At 42.2% G+C, this 11,753-nt stretch overlaps 1 protein-coding gene across 4 annotated transcripts in view; it reads right to left on the reverse strand.

Annotated features, from left to right (window-relative positions):
• Window positions 1–11,753, reverse strand: part of SMPX (small muscle protein, X-linked) — a 47,345-nt gene that overhangs the window by 7,082 nt on the left and 28,510 nt on the right. The window lies entirely within an intron of this gene.

The following is an 11,753-nucleotide window of genomic DNA, read 5'->3' on the forward strand; positions in this document are numbered from 1 at the left end:
TCATACAGTTGGCCTGGGCCCATCGATCCAGCCTGTCCAGGTCCCTCTGCAGAGCCTTCCTACCCTCGAGCAGATCAACACTCCCACCCAACTTGGTGTCGTCTGCAAACTTACTGAGGGTGCACTCAATCCCCTCATCCAGATCATCAATAAAGATATTAAACAAGACCGGCCCCAGTACTGAGCCCTGGGGGACCCTGTCCTGAGCAGGAGGTTGGACTGGACGGTCTCCAGAGGTGCTCTCAAGCCTCAGCCAGTCTGTGAGTCTGGGAAGAGCCTTTGTTGGTCTCAAGGGAAGCTGTCCTCCACTCAAGAGGGCCAGGGTGGATTCGTGGGCCAGGCGCAAGGTCCCTGCTTGCCCCTGCTTTGCTGTGGAACTGTCAGTGAGTTTACAAACTAAAACAACAAGGTATTATATACTGTATTACTGTGTTGCTAATAATCCAAGTAATCTGACTGCTGGGATTAGTTTTAGCCACCTGCTCCATTTCTTCAAATACCCCTTTGTCCTCCCTTAGTTTCCTCATAGATCCCAGACCTTTGAAACCCAGCTCCCACTGAAATCGATATTAATATCACTTAATACCTTTATGACCTCAGGGCTGAAAGGTCCCAGCTGGCATCATATCGCATCCAGCTGAGCAAGCACCTCTCTTCTTCCCCCTCCCACGGCACAGGACTCTCACTAGACAGTGGACCTACCAAAAGGTCTGCTGTCTCCAGTTCTGCCAGTCACAACTGAGCCATAGCAACTCTAGTCAAAGGAAACTCATTCTTCTAGGAGGCCATATACCTGCAAGACTAGTTAATTAACAGTAGAGGCAAAAAAGATGCTACGGCCCCCGAGCCCTGCCACTTGCCATCCAAATGCAGGAGCAATCAAATTGTCATGATGATGAGCCTAGCCTCCATGCTCAGGTGCTGGGGAAAATCAAGCCCACTGTTCTCAAATTTTGTCTAAAGCACGCTGCTTGCAAGCAGTGCTATTTTAACACCTGCTAATAATATTATCTTTCTCTCAGGTGTACTCTCTGCTCTCTGGTTGCTTATAATTGCTACCTGAACTCCCTTTGCAGTCAGCGGACCCTCTATTATCTCTCCGTGATGCTTCAATCCACTCAGACCTCCCTCCGGCCAGCTCCAATTCTCTCTCTCGCAGCTCCCAAAGGCACGTTATTTTTAGAGCTCAAACTCCTCCAGAGATCAATGGGAGTCTGTAAACTCAAAAATAGGTTGCTTATGGTACATTCATAATCCTCACAGTTATGTTCCCTGGTTATTCTTTCAGCTGCTGCAGCTTATCTACCAGCGCCTCCTTTGCCACTCCAATCAATCAACCTTATTCTACTGAACAACACTCTGCCATTTTAAAGAAAACAGGAAAGGATGCACTTGACAGCAAATGCTTAAATGTTGTCCTGATTAAGGACGGACATAAGCGCATGCTTAGGAGCTTCTCTGAATTATGGAATTAGGTTTTTTTTCCAGCCCTCAAGACTTTCTTCATTCCGTATCTGAGAATCTGCGGGGCTGTGATTGTAGTTGATGAGATGCCAGTGTTAGCTTCTGGGACAAAAAAGACTGGGTCCCCGAGTTTTCTAACCACGGGAAAAAGCAATGACTATTTTTATGTTAAAAATAATTTAATTTTTGTGCTATTCAACATAGATGCAACTTCAAAAATAAATCTAAACAAATTAATGAATTGCAAAATCTCACTTTTTTCCCCTTCAAAATCACAGTTTTTAATGTTGCATCTCCCTTTTATTCCCTGAAAATATGCCCAAACTGGTTAACAGCAAGCAGGTGAAAGATTTACTCTAAAAAAAGCACCAGTAATTCCAACTGCCAGTATTTGCTGTTCTTATACAACATGTTAGCTGAAAGAAGATGAAACATGAAATGAATCCAGATTTTGGCTGTATCTCCATATATGCAATAAAATGATCACATTCAGTGTTAATATTATATAATTAAGGACCGTGCATGAATCACCTGAGGGCTAAATAAAATTTGTCTCTATTTGAACAGTTTCCAGACTTATATATTTAACCCTAAGATTCCGTTAAGGCAGGCTGTTTTATAAGAAGTAACATTACAAAGGAGAAAAGAGACATATCCCATTAGCACTTCATAGAAAATCAGTGATTATAGCAAGTGCACCAAGGTTCAGTAAATGCCTCCCACTCAACAAGCTTCCAAAGTGAACGACCACATGATGTTTACTCCTCACCAGAACCCATTTATAGATCTCTTACTCACCACTATCACAGTCATACGTGCAACATTTAAGAAAAGGCAGCAAGAAGTCCTCTATTTAGGAGCGGACGGGGGGGGGGGTTACAGTTGGAGAACTGGGTCTTTTTGTTATAATACTGTTTAACCAAGCTGTGAAGCATGATTTAAATCATGCAGACTCTAAGATTATAATCAACTGAAAGCACTCATCACGTACCGTGGGCATTGCACATGGACAACAGGTATGGCTGCTTGGACAAAATTTTGCACTGACTGGAAAAAATTGATAAAAAAGATCAAAAAATGCCTCTTCAAAAGTGCAAGTGGGGAATGAAGGTAATGACTTCCTATGAAGTTAGGAGACCCAGGAAAGAGTTTTGTTCCCACAACTTTTAAACGACATCTGGGCATTCCTAGCAAATAGCACCCTGGGAATGAAAAGGGTATCAGTTTCAGTAAGGTAAGAAGGGGACAGAGTTCATGAACTTTTGTTAGTCTGGAGCAGAATTAGCCTAGAATTACAAATACACTGATTTTCAGAAGGAAAAACCTGTGAAAAAGGTAAACCCAGGGACATGTCTACTTTGATTGCTCTAGTGAATTGGGACTGTGAAATAAAGCTGGACTATCTCCTTTGACTCCCTAATCCTCCTACACATCTGGTAAAAGCCTTGTCCTTCCGGAGACAGTAACCTGAAGTGCCAAGGGATCTGCTCTAATTCATCTACCCTCACTTCCCTTCGGTGGGCATCACTTGCTAAGATCATCTTCTCCTGTGCAACTGCTTTAACATTTATGTCGTGTCTGGAATCACTGTCCACACAGATGGCAGAAGAAGCAGTAGGAAGTCAAATGTGCTCCAGGTTAACATATTAATACCGTGATGGGACATCAGAGAGAGGGTTTAGGTTGCAAAAGGGAGTTCATCCTTCGACTCCCTCCCAGTGGTAGCTGGTTGACTAAATAAAAAAGCCTACTTTAAATTAAACTATGCTTTCTTGCATGCTTTTTGCAAATTATTGCAACGCATTTGTTGTGTTTCTGCCAGGCTAATAATAGCAACTCTCGTATATCTGAGCATCTCTCATATATCTTTTAAAATGTATTTGCTCTCATTTATGTTTTTTGGGCATGGTCCTGGGCAGCCTGCTCTAGGTGGCTCCACTTTAGCAGGGGGGTTGGACCAGATGACCTCCAGAGGTCCCTTCCAACCTCAACCATTCTGCGATTCTGTGAAATACTGGAAAGATTAAATAATTTCTCCTTTTTTTTGTTACGCTTTACCTACAGTCAATTGAAATATGTGGGAAAGCAGCTAAAAATGGAGATTCAGGTTACGCATACACATACACACAGAGATTCAAAACAAAAAAGGTCAGAACTTTTATTCTTTAGATTTGTCTGACAAAGAATGTTAGACAAAAATGAGGTCTTTTCCACTGAAATACAAAAATAATCTTTTTGATAATGAACTTTGCTTATCTTCACCATGAAGAAATTATTGAAAGCCACGTGCTCGCTTTTTCATACATATGTCGTTCCTCAAATTAATTTACATCTGTCCTCAGACAGTATGACACGGGGAGCTAAGGACAGTTTTGACCCTTTCCGCTGTTTGTGGTTCAGTAGTGCACGCAGAAGGGAGCTGCAATAAAGTACTGTGCAATAGCATGTCTACTCAACCGCAATAGACCTTTTTATTTAAGACAAAAAACCAGTCAAATGAAAACATTCCTCGTGTTATACTGTTGTCAAAATTTCTTGTTACCTACACGGACAGAAAGCTTTGTCAGCAAAGGAACTTGCAAAAGAGAGACAATTTAGCCTAGTGGCTCTGAAGTGACAGCTATCAAATGGAGGTCTTTCAGATCAATATGTTATGGCAGCAGATTTATCTCCTGCCAAGTAAGGAACAAATCTGTGGCATTTTTGAAAGGTATAAATTGGGTACTTAGCTGACATAACACAATTAAGAAGAATGGCGTTGCACTGACCTAATGGCTGCCATAACAGTTTAAGTGGTAAAAAAACAAATTAGATATCAGTATGTGTCTGAAGCTCTTTGGAGGATTTTTGGCTCGGTGCAGTAGTATTAAACTGTGCACGGTTGCTGGGTTGTTCCCTTAGTTATTTGGAGATTGCAACTACTTGGGCACAGCAGCTGATTTATGCAAGTGGTTCCCAGGGGGTTAATAAGCATGAACAAGAGAACACATCGACAAAACATACATGTGAATATTATTCATGGTGAAGTTTGTGCACGGACTCCTGGTTGAAGCCAGCTGAAGCAGCAGCTTGGCTTCTTTACATTCTATACGCCAGATATTTTTTTAACTTTCTAAAGCAAATGACTAAGTTTTGTGTAAGCACAGAAGTCTACCAGTTCCCCGAAGGACCAATATTTCCCATTAGTTTTTGCTGGATTAACCATGTAACAACAGTAAAATCCAATTATTTGGATGGTTCAGCTGGTCTCTAGGGCAATTGTTATCCAAAAGGAAAAATTCCATTATAATTTTTTCAGGCAAGAGACTTGCTCTTCACTTATCCAGCTGCAGGCGTCTTCTCATCTTGAGAAGACACAGTGCAGCTGGCTCACTCAGGGTATAACATCTTGAAGTTTTTCTCAAGTTAGATTTTTTTTCTTTCCTCAAACCTCCTTCCCTACTATGGACCAGAGAGCCAAGCAGAGGTGGCAGCTCTCAGAGGGCCCAAGCCATGTTCTGCAGGGCAGGGTCCTACATTTGGGAACCCTATGAGGGTTCTACTCCTGTCTAGGGACTTCAGGGCTCTGACTTCTAAGGAGGGGCTTTGAAACTCCTAGAAATTCTGGGCTGACCCTGGGTTCTGGTATCTCCATGCTTCCAGCTGTGGATTTGCAGTAAGGGGTCAGGCAGCCCTGCAAACCTCAGGTGGAGCTGGAGCCCTTAGAGCTCCCAGGCTCCATGTCCAGAGTGAGGAGCTTCAGGGCAGCCACCACACACCTGGCAAGTCCCCAGTTAGCCATCACCTCCTAGGACACTCCCAGGAGAGCTCCCAAGAGTAAAGGCTGCTAAAATACTTGGGAAAATCCATACTGAAATATTTCTATTTTTTCTAAATGATTTCTCCTTAGAATTTCTTTCTCTTGAGAAGCAAAACCTCTCATTTTCTTTCTCCTTCTCTCTGAATCAGAACCAATCTTTTTCCAAAATTTCTTAAAGAACATGAATTCTAAATTTTTGCTCTCTGAAAAGACCTAATGTCCATAAAACCATGATACTTGACATGAGTTATACTGCCTTTCCTTTTTTCTTGGTAAGTGGAACCCAGATGTCGATGACCCAAATGCTATCATATGCGGTTCCTAATAGTCCAAGATGTTGCAACTAGTAGCAGTTTCAAAAGTGAAAAAAAAACCCCTGAGATTTCAGCATTTCCAGTGAAAAAGAAAGAACTTCTTCCCATAACAAATGTCTGTACTTCCTGACTAGTACTAATTCAAAAGGCTTAGGATTTGTAACGTGTTACAAACATCACACTCTCTAGAGCATGGAAATGTGTTCTGAACTTTTCTCTCTCCTCAGTCTTTTTTTTTTTCTTTTGTTTGAGCATCTCTTGGCTGAGATCAGAAAGCTGCCTAAAACAATATGTGATGGGCTGCTAGTTATCATTTAGATTAAGTAGAACCTTAATCATATTTTTTTAGCTTACGGATTCACTACAGATGCTGATATAAATATGTTGTTTATAGGGATAAGAATCAACAGTTTCTTAAAGTTGGGAAAGCATATCTTGAAGTTTATCATACCTGAGCGTTCATAAAGAGACTGAATTTTAAAGGACTGATTATGCATAATACTTCAAAATGGTATTACAAAAAACCCTATACTAACTCTGATATACTTTCTGTTATTGGTATTGCTACTGCTGCTGTGGCTTTTTCTGGAGCTACCCTTAACGTTTTCTCTCCACAGGTTTTTTTTTAAAGCACAGTGGCTGTAACATACGTTTACCTCACATTAAATTCAAGTTTTCATTTCAATTTTCTGCTTTTCATCAATGTTTTCCCTCCAACTTCTCATAACCTAAAGTGTCATGCCTATAAAAAGGTTTTGCAGACCCATCTTCAGTTGCTTTGGGAGTGTACGAGGTCATTTGTGATTTGTAATGGGAAGCAAAGATCGAGCAGTATATACCAAACGCTGTGATTAGAATTGTTGAAGAGGAGCTGCAGTGGCTCTTTCTACCTCTGTTAAGAAGAACTATGCTGTGGTACTTACTACCTTTGAAATTACTGCCTTCTGAAGAGAAAAAAAAAAGGTTTTCCTCTGTGGCACTTTACTAAGCCCTGCTAGGTTCATGCAGGTGTCTGCTTATAATTATTATTCTTTGTAATTATTAATCAATTTAGGAGAAAAATTGTTCTCTGAGTTTATGTTAAGCTATTCTCATTTACCCATACCACCCCTGCTTTAAAAAGCATTTGATTCCCAGTGTAGGCATCACAGAAGGGCTTGATCCCCTTTTTAAGGTATCATCCTGATCATATTAACAAGTATGCCCAAACAGTCTGTTAATGAAGCCACATGACTTAAAGAGCTTAAGTAGTAAAAAATTTATGGCACTGAGATTAGAAAGGGATTTCTGGGACAGCTTAGTTTCATTTCATTTTCATTCCCCATGATAGCAACTCGGATCCTCAAGACAAAGGCTAACAGAGGTGGTGAAACTTCAGGAACTATTGTCATGGCAAATTCATCAGTAAGGAAGCCAAGGCCTAAGAGCTGATTCTGCAAGTGCTTATTACCTCCTTCAAGGTGCTACAAATCCTATTGATTTCTCCAGTGATAACCAAAACCACTTAGCAGCTTGCAGGCACAGGGCAAAAAATAGCCAGTAGAAATGCACCTGGGTGGTGGTGCACCGTGAAAATGAAAAGATGTTGCTAGGTCCCCTTATGGACTGGTAATTGATATCTACAGGACAAAGATATGTACAGAAGGGGCCAAGCTAAGCACTATTAGAAATAAAATGATTGATAAAATATTCGGTACAGAAAAGAGCAGCAATAAAAATCAACTACTAAAAGTCCAAAAAAGCTGTGACATTTAAAACAACGGGACATCTTTGTTGTACTGAGAGTGATGAAGGCTCTGTAAGGAGGCACTCACTGATGCAATATGAAATGCACCTGCTGAGAGTTAATTGCATGACGGGGGTTTCTCAACCAGGATGTGTCTCTGAAAGGAAAGTTTCGAGCTAGGAGAAAATGTATGTGGTGGTGAGTGTTCTTGCTGCAGACTCCCTACAGTCAGTGCTTGGCAGCCCACCAGAGAGATAACTGGGGGGGAAACGCCTCGCAGGTGTCTGCAGCTAAAGTACAAGGGGCAAGAGCACAATGACTAGTATTGCACTGTGTAACCTGGATTAAACACGGTCAAATTATTATAAAGTTAAAAAAACAGAATTCCTGGATTGTTTCAAAAGTGACTTATGACTGTGGGGGCCACAGCCTTCGGGTTGGACCGTGAGCTAACCCACCGCAAGCACTACAGCTCCGAAAAGTCAAACCCTCTCATGTCCCACGTAGGGCAGCACAAGGAGGGGGACCAAAGGCATTTTGCACTTCTCAAAACCTTGCTGCCTGCTCTCGTGGCAGTCCCATTCACTCCGGTGGAAGCTTCACCCCACCAGCATTGCACGTGCCTTGGCCAGGCGCTCAGCTCAGAGCGACCTACAGACAGCTGCATGGGCCAGCCACCACCCATGGTGCCCAGCAGCGAAGGAGGACATTCGGTGTGGCATCCTGCAGCCTTGTAAATCCTCAGTCAGTAGCTTGGACTATAAAATTTTGTAACAATCTGTTACAATGCCTGTGTCTGCACCAGACCCATAGCATCAAGGGTTTGAAGCCGCTGAACAACAGGTGTTGGAAGTACTTAGAAATGTTATTTGTTATTTGGGATGGACAGGAAGCTGGAAATCTAACAGAACAAAGCTTCTCGCAAAAAGTGCCTGATTTAGTTTAAAAATTTTGATTCTTTCTCAGGAAATTGAAAATCCCCAGATGTCCTGTGCTTTCCTGTGAAAATTCAGGCCACCCAGTTTTGTTTTTCTAGAGAAATAGTTGATTTTGGGAGGCTGAAATCTGGAAAAAGGTGACTTTATTTTTACTGACATTTTTATGGTAGGGTAAAGACTCTTCCAGTTGAATCCTTTCAGCAGTCTTACTGTAGTCCCTCAAACAGTGCAATAAAAGCCTTTGTAGGAGTGGGCTGTCACCCTCAAGATCATGCTGTTTCATGCCATATGAACTCTAAAATGCACAACTGTGCTACATAATTAAAGGATGAACAATGATTTTCAAGTAAGTTGTTTTGCTACACGAAAGAGATTCTGGAGGAAGGCACTTGCCTCGGACTTCTTTTACGCTGGCACTTCATTTGGTGCTAGCTCTCCAATCAAATATTAAAGCTTTACTCTATGTACAAAACTTTCGCACAAATCTGAATGCAGCATAACACAGAGCAAAATGCTGCTGCTGGAAAGGTTCTCTGATTTCACACCTGAATGCTCGTGTCTTTTGTTACTGTCATGCTGGCTGCCACTTAATACTCCCGATAAGCTGGCATTTTCTCCAGAGACGCACGCCCAGTGGTAGGGAACACTGCTTGGTGTCTGCATGGTTTTCACACACTGAGAAGGGTTAAAAAAATTATTTGCATTTTTTAAATAAAAAATTGGAAGCAAGAGATTCTGAATTTTTATTTTGCGGGAGATGGTAGAGTTGCAGGGGCAAAGGCTGCGGAAAGTGCAATATCTGGCACGCTGCTGATTCCTATGTAGTCCACAATATGTGCCCCCACTAATGGGATTTCTAAAGTGCCATTGGTCTTTGTTGCCTACTGACATCTATGGAGTCGATGGCTTTTTCCTTTCCAAAAAAATTGAGGAACTGAATGATAAAAAGCACATATTAAAACTATTAAGTTGATAAACAACTCACATTAGCATCAGTTAATGAGTTAAGACTGAACACGTAGCCTAGTCATGGTTATTCATATTCAAAAGTTAAGATACAGGTACCAAATCTTCTTTCCCCTATACTTAAAGTGAGGTAGGTTACTTCAGAGACGTACTGGTATGTACAAAAGATGAATCGGCATTACTGTGTCAGTTTTGTAACCACACATAATTTTGCAGATATGAGATGGTCAGGGAAAAATTGTTATAAATTGTAGTTTTCAGGTAACACAATATAAGGCAGGTTGTACAGTATGTTAATTCATCTGCACCGACAAACACATAAACACTCAGCTTCTATACTGCCTGATTTTTCAGTTCCTACCAGACTTTAACATTGTCTGAACGTTTTTATTTCACTATTCTTCAGAATTCACATATCCTCCAGGATGCTAGCTCTGCCATTCATTTTTCATTGCAAATACTCTCCATCCCTCATGCAACTTTAATGTTTGAGGGGAAAGATCTAAGCATTAGGTGTTAACTGGTTAGACTTTCAAAAGCCATGTGTTCAAACCTTGGCAAGGCAGACTTTGTCTTTCATTTGTCCCTGAAGAAAATGTGCATTTCATGCTGGTTTTAGAAAGGACTATACCAAAAAAATGTTTTATAAAACAAAGTCCGACCATGTGTGTCCTGAAGGTAACTGAATCTTGGTGCCACTTGTACATACATAACTTGGGATTAAAGCTATATATATTTATATCGTGACTGTTTATGAATTTCAAATTCCAGGGCAATGAAACTAGAAGCAAACAGCATCTTGGTGTACTGCAAACACAACCTTTCTTCCTTCAGTGAAGCAAAAGGGGAAAATGACAAGAGAATTATTAGGTTGGATAATTACGGGAGAAAAAGCCGAGTTTGCCTGATTTGTTGTTTGAGAGTTGGCATGGGCTGAGGCTGCTGAAGTTTATTTAAAATGCAATGAGCTTTTGTACCTTAGAGTATGCCAAGAGTCAAACTGGTCCAACATTTTCTGATGGAACATTTCTCCGCTGGGAAAGGTTTATGCTTTGAAAGTGTAACTTTTTATGGAAACATCTTGCTTTCAGCAATTCTCCTGATGCAACATGGAACATTGAGCACGACTGATCTGGGTGGTTTCTTATCAGCCCCCGTGCTGGCTCCCCGGCAGCCTGCCAAGAGGCTGGTGCAGCTCTTTGACAGGGGCTTCCAAGGGCCGACAACTTCAGGTCTGCCAGACTTGGAAACCCTAATTCCCGCTCAACACTCCTAACGTCCAGAAGTTGCTGGAGGCGGTTAGTTTCTCAAATCAGTGGAGAAATATTCTGTTTTTTTAAACTCTAAATAGTATGGTTTAGGCCCAGCTATTCCTGCACCGTTGTGGTCCAGCTGAGGGCAGGGCCCAGCTCTGCAGTATACCATAAAATTGGCGTGTCCAAACTGGTTCCACAGCCTCCGCCTCTCCTCAGTCTCCTGCTGCATTGATCTCCACCTTCATTCAGGTGTGTGATGCCAAACACTTTAATGCTGCCCTTCAAGGTTCATTTTGACAACTCCAAGTCCTAAAAATTATACTATACATCCGATCTCCCCCAGACTCGAAGACTGGACCATGAGAAGTTAAAAAAAAAAAAAAAATCCAAATAAATTTTCTATTAATTTTGTTTCCTTCTTGGCAATTTGACCATGACGGTTCACTTCCCTCCATCTTTCTCTGCCACTGCAAGGGTCGTTGCAAACATGCCACGATGAACAGGTCAGAAGCCAAGCCCCATGCAGATGCTAAGCAATACTCACACATGTAATAATAATAATAATAAAAAACCTTGTCCAGTCCGAAGTGATTTCTAGTACACAATAAAACACAATTCATGACACAACAACTCTGAGACAAAGGGAGGGATAAGGAAATGGCAACTCGGTTATATTGGGTATAATAATTGGCAGACTTACACCAGGAGCTGCTTGGCTGCAGACACACAGCAATGACTATTATTTCTATGCAATAAGCTTCCTGAGCCATCTCAGGACAGTATTTTGAAAGCATTTAGCTGGTTAAACATGCAAAACCCCTAGGAGTTAGGCACTTAACGTTTTTTGGGGAAGCTGAGGACGTACCTAGCTGCATCTTTAGAGCTTGAAGTATTTTAGAATGCTGCCCTCTAGTTTCCCTTAAGAGTTACTGTCACGATGCAGTATTTACATACATGTTTTGACTGTGATTTCTAGAAGCATAGAATAATTTGGCTCGGAAGGGACCTTTAAAGGCCGTCCAGTCCAACCCTCCTGCAATGAGCCTGCCTGCCTGGCAGGCCCCTCCCAGGGATGGTAGGGAGCGGCTCCAGTAGTCCGTCTCCTTCTCAGACTCCCCGGTACCCCTCAACCTACTCCCCTCCTCCCGGAGCTCTGTCACCGGGCGGAGGAGTTCCTCTACCCGGGCCCAGCTCCCACGGCTGTGCTCGCTGCTGCCGCCCGACACCGGCGTGAGAGCCGGGGCGCAGCCTGCGGCCCGGCACCTGGCTGGCAGGGCGTTCCCGCCGCAG

The sequence above is a fragment of the Aptenodytes forsteri genome, unplaced genomic scaffold (genome assembly GCF_000699145.1).
Source record: "Aptenodytes forsteri isolate BGI_AS27 unplaced genomic scaffold, ASM69914v1 Scaffold273, whole genome shotgun sequence".
Classification (NCBI taxonomy): domain Eukaryota; kingdom Metazoa; phylum Chordata; class Aves; order Sphenisciformes; family Spheniscidae; genus Aptenodytes; species Aptenodytes forsteri.